Consider the following 8,091-nt stretch of genomic DNA (forward strand, 5'->3'; position numbering starts at 1 on the left):
TAATGAATTAAAAATGTTTATTTCCGATCTCTGATTATTATTATTGGCGTCAAGACTCGTAGTTTGATACCACTCTACTTTTTCCGTCCATTTTGACCTGGTTCCGCTAAAGTGCACTGCTACCTGAAATTTTTTTGCGTTTCAAATTAGGATTTGAGAAACTACTCTAAACTTGCTTTGTCCAAATATTTCTGCCAGCAACGTACAAGCAAAAATTTAACCCGAATAAGAACGGTTATGGAAAATATAGACGGAAGTCAAAGGAAGCCTCGGCGCACACGCGGTACACCTGCATATCAATATAGAAATAAGTTTGCTTTCGCGTGGATTGCTTTGGGATCTGTCTTATTTGGCGCCTGGGCGTAAGTCGGTCAGCTTTTTGTATACATATCTATATGTATGCATTATTTTTGGGCTTTTACATTGATGTATTTTGGAACAAATTTCGGTAATTCTCTAGTATAAGGTAACAACCCCTAAAAAAGGTCCGGAAAAGTCGGGATTTTTTATTAAAAATTCTCATTTATATATACAGTGACGAACAAAAGTATTGGCACAGTGAATTTTTCGCCATATATGCAAAGGTTTTTATTCTAATTTATTTTCGATAATTTTTTATAAAAATATAGTTCATTCTACACGAGAAAACGTAATAATAAAAACTCTAAACTTTGTGTAAAACTCAGGAAAATTCATTAAATTTGCACACTAATTTGCAACATTTTATTCAGATTTTTTAGAAAAATTCTAAGTACGCAGTTTTATAGCCCATTCAAATTTAATATAACAAAGTGTAAGATTAAAGTTGCTAGGAAATCGCGTTGATTTTGGGCAATTTTTTTAGTGGAAGGTGTTGCTCATTTTCTCCATACAAAAAATAATTTTCGAATTACTTTGTATGGAAGAACTTGCGTGAAAAAAAATTACCAAAAACCAATGCTATTTTCTAGCGACTTCAAACTTGCTTTTTGTTATATTAAATTTGAATGGGCTATAAAACTGCGTACTTAGAATTTTTCTAAAAAATCTGAATAAATAGTTGCAAATTAGTGTGCAAATTTAATGAATTTTCCTGAGTTTTGCACAAAGTTTAGAGATTTTATTATTATGTTTTCTGGTGTAGAATGAACAATAATTTTATAAAAAATTATCGAAGATGAATTAGAATAAATAATTTTGCATATGTTGCGAAAAATTCACTGTGCCAATACTTCTGTTCGGCACTGTATATATTAAATGAAAGAAGATACCGAAAAGCATTGAACACTGCACACACCTAAGGAAAAGTGAATTCCCAACAAGCAAAATAAACTTAAAGAAAGTTTTTTTTAAGTTTTCAATTATAAACATTAAGCTTTCAAAACGTTGATTTTTTGTTTATAAAACGCTTGGAAGTAAGCGTAATATAATCGAAAAGGAACATTGGTTATAAGCGTAGAAATATAAACTTGTAATAAATGTTCAAAAGAAAGCTTTTTATAAGCGTAAAAGTGTAAACTTATAATAAAGGTTCAAAAAAAGTTTTTTTATTAGCGTATCAATATAAACTTACTAAAAATTTTCAAAAGAAAGCTTTTTATAAACATTTTTATAACCCTTTATTTAAAGATATTTCATTAAAAACTCATACATAGATTGCTTAACATCTAGAAACTAAACGAAATGCGAATTTTCGGCGGACTCATCTACAGTCGCGAAAATATAAATAGGGAATAGACATTTTAGCATACAAATTCACAATAACACATACAAATTAAGCATAAAAAAGTTAATTATTACATCTTGTTGCGTGCTTTCAATTACTTGCGGTTATTGGCAAATTGGAAAAGCGACATCGATGCAGCTATATATTCCGCTTCATCGCCGCCATTCTCATTGATGAACTTTTCTGAAAAAAATTTAATACATTTTTAATTGAATGTTAAACTAAGAAAGGATAAGGGGAACTCATCATTTGAAGACTCGAATGCTCCACCGATTAGCGCAGCGGGTCCTTGATTGGATTTTCTTGTTTTACCGCATTGGTTTTATTTAATTTTTTCTTTTAATAATATATTTAAAAAATCGTAAACACGTCACTTACGATTGAAAAAATTTTATATTTACTACTTCATGTCGTTGGCATTTACATTTCATTTATAAGTTTAAGTTATTTATAAACATTCGCTCTCAAAACTTATTAAAGGTTTATTTGAAAAAACTTTTAATAAGCTTAATATTAAAAATGCTTATTTAACGCTTATTATAGCAAACTTAATTTAAGTTATTTTTAAAAACGTTTACTGAAATGCTTGTTGGGTTATAACGAAATACTAATACAGTGGCAGCACTATAGCTATTTTGGAATCACAGTATAGTTCTATGGGGAAAGCTGTTGAATAATATTTTTACTATGGTGAGACAGTTTTGCCAATCTGCTGTGTGAAATGAAATATTTTTTGACAGCAGTAAATTTTTGATAACCGCAGAATTATTTGGAATAAAATATTACAAATTGAAGTGAAATGAATATTTTAAGAAAACATCTACCATCGTTGATTGCAATTCATCTATTTAAGCTTTTATTTAACGAAAAATTACACACATCAACAATCTTTGCGATTGTCCAAATTTTCTATGCATTTGTCAAAAATTTCACTAGCCTCATGAGCTACATAAATTTTATTCACCTCATAGTTGTCAAAAATTTACTCGACGCGAACTTTGTTACCGATTCACACGCTCTATATATACAGTAATAAAACTTTTTGAGTACTCCTCGGGGGTAAAATCTGATCAGGGTTGATAATGAGAAGGATCATGAATTTTGTTGATTCAGAGTTGTGTACAAAATTATTCTGGTATGAAAGGGAGCAAAAACCGTACTATGGCAGGGTGGCACAAGTCATGACTCTGTAATAGTGCCCGAAACTATTGCAAAAGTGTAAAAACATTGCAAATTTTTGTCTATTATTATAGATACTAGTATAGATTATCATAGTTCAGTGTATAATTTGTTATATTACACCGCACATGATAATGAACTGTTAAATGTTGAAAACGCTTGTAACTTGTAGATCACTCAAACTTGGGTGCGCTTTATGGACTGTCTGGTCGGATGTGCTGGCAACATATATGTAATACCCCTATATTGGCAGTAAGAGCTAGTACCGTCCGAAAACACTACAGTACAGATTTTATTTATTTTATTTATTTAATCAGCATATTTTGCAAAATAAATTTGCAAAATATAATGTCAGCACCGGACGTCTAGGTCATTGAGTGCCATTGTTGATGTCGCTTTTAGTTAGATTTGATTATTGAGGTGATGAATTTCTAATGCTTTTTCTATTACTTCGATGTTGCTATTGTTACAATCCAGGATGTTTTTAATGCTTTTATTAATCTTCGAGTTTGGGCATACTGTAAGTATGTGCTCTATCGTGAGTGTTGTTGCACAAAATGAGCAGTATCACAACATTATTTTTACAGTATCTCCCCATAACTTTTCATATGAAAAAATTTCTTATATGCATCCCACTCGATATCATTGAATTCCTCATTAGAACATGTAGTCCCTCTATTTTAGCGTATCAACAGTTCATATGGCTTCATACATATATGTAATACTCCTATATTGGCAGTAAGAGCTAGCTAGTACCGTCCGAAAACACTACAGTACAGATATATCAATAAACACGTACGAAAGAAAAGGAACACATACGTTTATAAATAAACATGTACACGACACATATACAAAAACGGCACTCAAGTACACAATACATTGACAAAAACGGTACTAGACTGTCTCGCTTTGATTTCGGAAGTTAGCTTACTGCCAATATAGAAGTATTACATATATGGCTGGCAATCATTGGGATCTGTATAACTATACTAACCTTGTTTATTTTAAATAAAGACTTAAATATATTCGGAAATTTAGAAATTGGCTTGATAAATAAACAAAATTTACGGTTTTCATAAATAATTTAATCTTATAATGGACTTTTTTAGTTTAAACTTCCATTTAAGAAAACTCCATTCAATGCTATAATTATGATTTGAGTTTTCCAGTCTATAAAACACAAGCGTTATTTATGTACCTAACTATTGATATTATTCTTCATTACGCATGAATATCAGCATACATTAAAGATGAATATTATACTTAGGCTGTGTGCGAGTTTACCTAAATTTTAGTACCTAAACTAATATTCCACTGGGAATTTCCGGCACTGCTACAATTTACGAAAACAGCTGCTAAAACTGTGCGAGTTCGTTCGACAACCTAAATTCTTTGTTTTGGAACTGTTGCTTTTAATAAATATATCTATAAAATGGATAATTTTGCGGTAGCTTTGGGACTATTTAACAATATAATAAATTTGCAAGAGAAAAGGAAAATGTTCCATCCTGGCATCTATAAAAGAATCCGTTTGCTCTTCTGAACTGCGAAATAATATACATCCATCGAATTACACATATACTTATCTGAATGCAAAAATCAAATANCAGATTGGCTCCAGTTTTCGAGATAACGATACTTGAACATTTGCTTCAATTTTAACTTGTTTGTAAATAAATCAGTTTTAGTGTTGTTTCTATAAAATGTTGAACATGACTATTTTTTATAGTGAAGGTTATTTATTTATTTATTTATTTTATTTATTTAATCAGCATATTTTGCAAAATAAATTTGCAAAATATAATGTCAGCACCGGACGTCTAGGTCATTGAGTGCCATTGTTGATGTCGCTTTTAGTTAGATTTGATTATTGAGGTGATGAATTTCTAATGCTTTTTCTATTACTTCGATGTTGCTATTGTTACAATCCAGGATGTTTTTAATGCTTTTATTAATCTTCGAGTTTGGGCATACTGTAAGTATGTGCTCTATCGTGAGTGTTGTTGCACAAAATGAGCAAGATGGTGGTTGAGTTCTGGTGAAGATGTGGGCAGTGTTAAAAAGGGCAGTTCCAGTCCGAAGCCTAGCTAATTTGATGCATTGACTACGTGATAGTTTTGTGTTGNTGAAGTGTTGCCGTGCGCGCAAAACGAACACGGTGCACACAACCCAAAAGTACTCCTAGGGACCAAATCGTGAAAAACTGCGAAAAGGTTTATTACTGTATATTCTGTATTTGGAATCTTGCGTTTCAGTTCGCAAAGATTGTCAAACCAAGTTAGCAACTTTGAAATAGAAAAATTAATTATCAAATGGGTACAAAGTCATGTAGGCATGAATTTCAACGAAAAGGCGGACATAGCCGCTAAAACAGCATTAGACTATGGCAGAAGTCTAACGATCGATCTAACACCTCAGGAAGCTATAAGGAAAATAGGACGTACCTTATGGGAGGAAACTATATTATAGATCAAAGCATTACATTAGCATTACAGCCACAGCACGAAAACCTTGGTTTATGACCGATAAATATAGGCTTAAATATGGACCTTACCATATCAAACTCATCAACAGACTAATGACGGGGTACACATACAATAACTCCTTTTTACAACTTATGCATAGCCACATCTCAAACATGTGTAATAGTTGTTATCATGATAAAAAAATATGAAGGTAGAACCGCTGAGAGGAATTTTTCAAATTCTTTACGTTTGCAAGCAATTTAATAATAAAATTTTACACACAAACTCACACACACATTCTCATTTTCATTCTCAAACAACAATAACTTCCCANAAACATGTGTAATAGTTGTTATCATGATAAAAAAATATGAAGGTAGAACCGCTGAGAGGAATTTTTCAAATTCTTTACGTTTGCAAGCAATTTAATAATAAAATTTTACACACAAACTCACACACACATTCTCATTTTCATTCTCAAACAACAATAACTTCCCAGCAAACATTTGGAGTCATAAATGAGTCTTTAAGGAGTCCCATTTCGGAGCCTTTGTGCTCATAATGAGCTCATTTAAGAGTCCGAAATGAGGATGTTTCCCTTCCTGCGAAGGTCGACCTATATGAGCTTAAATTCATACATCAAATGAGCCTCAATATGAGTCATATTGGACTCTTATTGGCGTCATATACGGCTCATTTTGAACTCTTTTTGAAGCTCTTAAATGACTTATTGGCCTCATAAAGGCCTACTTTCGGAGTCTCATTGTATGCTGTTCTGTGACTCTTATTGGCTTTATTCTTCAACTCAAATACTGTTGCATATTTATATACATACCTCTGCGCATACACATGTATATGTACATATGTATATTGCAGCATACATGTAATAGCAGTTGCTGCAGCTAAATTTTGTTTATTTTTCCTTCCTAATTATTTTTCATATCTGTATAAACAAGTTTAGATATAAATTTCTAGTCGTTATGGCACAAAGTGCTGCCTCATAACTTGGATCATATATGACTCCTAAAAGATTCATATAAGAGTAAAAAAATTTTTGTTTTTGAAACTCATATTTCTTACCTACCTAGGACTCCTTTCCGACTCATATATTCTGAGCGCTCAGAATATGTTTGCGGGGTTTGAACAATTCCTTTTTTTTTTACTCTCAATTTTATACGATTTTAAAATGTTGGCAAACTTCAAAAAAAAAAAAATGGCCGACGCATTGAGAGAACGGTTTTACCTTACTATGCTTTTGTCATGGTTGTAATTTCATAGAAACACCAAATCATGCAATGTTTGAATGCTCCAAATACAGGCAACCGAGAAACGACTTTCACATTTTTAACAAATTCGATAACATTGAGGAAGTTCTAACGACAAAAAACACACAATGGCTGAATTTCTTTATTCATTCTGAACATTTGGAATAAACTTTTCTGTTTATTTATTCTTTAGAACGTTCCTGATGATATGTTGACGTATATTTCAAACGCATTCTGTTTATTCCGGCTGTGAAATGGGATTATCCGGAATGTATAAAGAAATGCAGCCAATATTATCAAGAGCTGATATCTTTCATTTACAAAGCCAACCTTGACAAAGCGCTTTAAAGCCTGACATTATGTACATATATCAAAGGGGGGAGGGGAAAATAATAATAATAATAAGGAAAAAAGAAAGGGTAGAAATGTACACATATACATGTGCAAACAGAATTAAACATTAAAAAACAAATACAGTACAAAAACTGCAATCTAAAGACTGAACACCTACAATAAATTATAAGGAAGCAACTAGATCCATTGTAATTATCGATTAGACACAATTACATAAGTACTTATATATGTAGCTCAAAGCACACGCTCATGTAATCATACAACACACTAAACCACACAATATCATTTTACTNTAAAACAAATACAGTACAAAAACTGCAATCTAAAGACTGAACACCTACAATAAATTAACTATAAGGAAGCAACTAGATCCATTGTAATTATCGATTAGACACAATTACATAAGTACTTATATATGTAGCTCAAAGCACACGCTCATGTAATCATACAACACACTAAACCACACAATATCATTTTACTTAAGATCAACATTCAGAACAACGTTACCTATTTAAATAGTACAGATATGCGGAGTACTAGTCGTGACTTAGAACAGGCTGCGCCTATAAAATCTATGTAATTAATGTAAATATCGTTTACACTCATATATACATACATATGCCAAAAGTCTTATGTCCTAACAACATTAACATTTAAGACATCAGAAACATACATAAATGTACATATACAATTCATATCTTAAATTTATCTATTGAAATCGATTATAAATGCACAAGAACTGATACCACTTTTTCCGCCAACGACAACCTCCACCCTACTACAACTGCAAAGGACATTGAAATACTTCGCTTATCCACATAAGGCACATCGATTTTGTACAACTCAACAACACGTTAATCTGGCACTGTAAGGGCATAATCAAGCCCTGCCATCAGCTCCTTCGTAAAGAAGGAAATCAAAGGCCCAAAAAAAAAAAAAAAGATTGTCAACTTTTTAGTAACAAAATAATCTATCTTAGGTTGATAAAACTATGTGTTTGTTTAATAATAAAGATAATTATATGTGGGAATGCGACCCTGACATAATGCGACCCTGACACTTAACGAANATAATTATATGTGGGAATGCGACCCTGACATAATGCGACCCTGACATAATGCGA

General features: G+C 31.9%; 1 protein-coding gene across 3 annotated transcripts in view; it reads left to right on the plus strand.

The window, feature by feature from the left end:
• The first annotated feature begins 6 nt into the window (after nt 1-6).
• mus312 (mutagen-sensitive 312) overlaps nt 7-8,091 on the plus strand; it is a 131,871-nt gene continuing 123,786 nt past the window's right edge. For all 3 annotated transcript variants that reach the window (XM_017611292.1, XM_017611293.1, XM_017611294.1), the window contains exon 1: nt 7-362. The gene's annotated coding sequence lies outside the window, so the exon portion shown is untranslated. The remainder of the gene's footprint in view (nt 363-8,091) is intronic.

The sequence above is a fragment of the Rhagoletis zephyria genome, unplaced genomic scaffold (assembly GCF_001687245.7).
Source record: "Rhagoletis zephyria isolate East Lansing unplaced genomic scaffold, Rhagoletis_zephyria_1.1 Rzeph_scaffold_00392, whole genome shotgun sequence".
In the NCBI taxonomy this organism is placed as follows: domain Eukaryota; kingdom Metazoa; phylum Arthropoda; class Insecta; order Diptera; family Tephritidae; genus Rhagoletis; species Rhagoletis zephyria.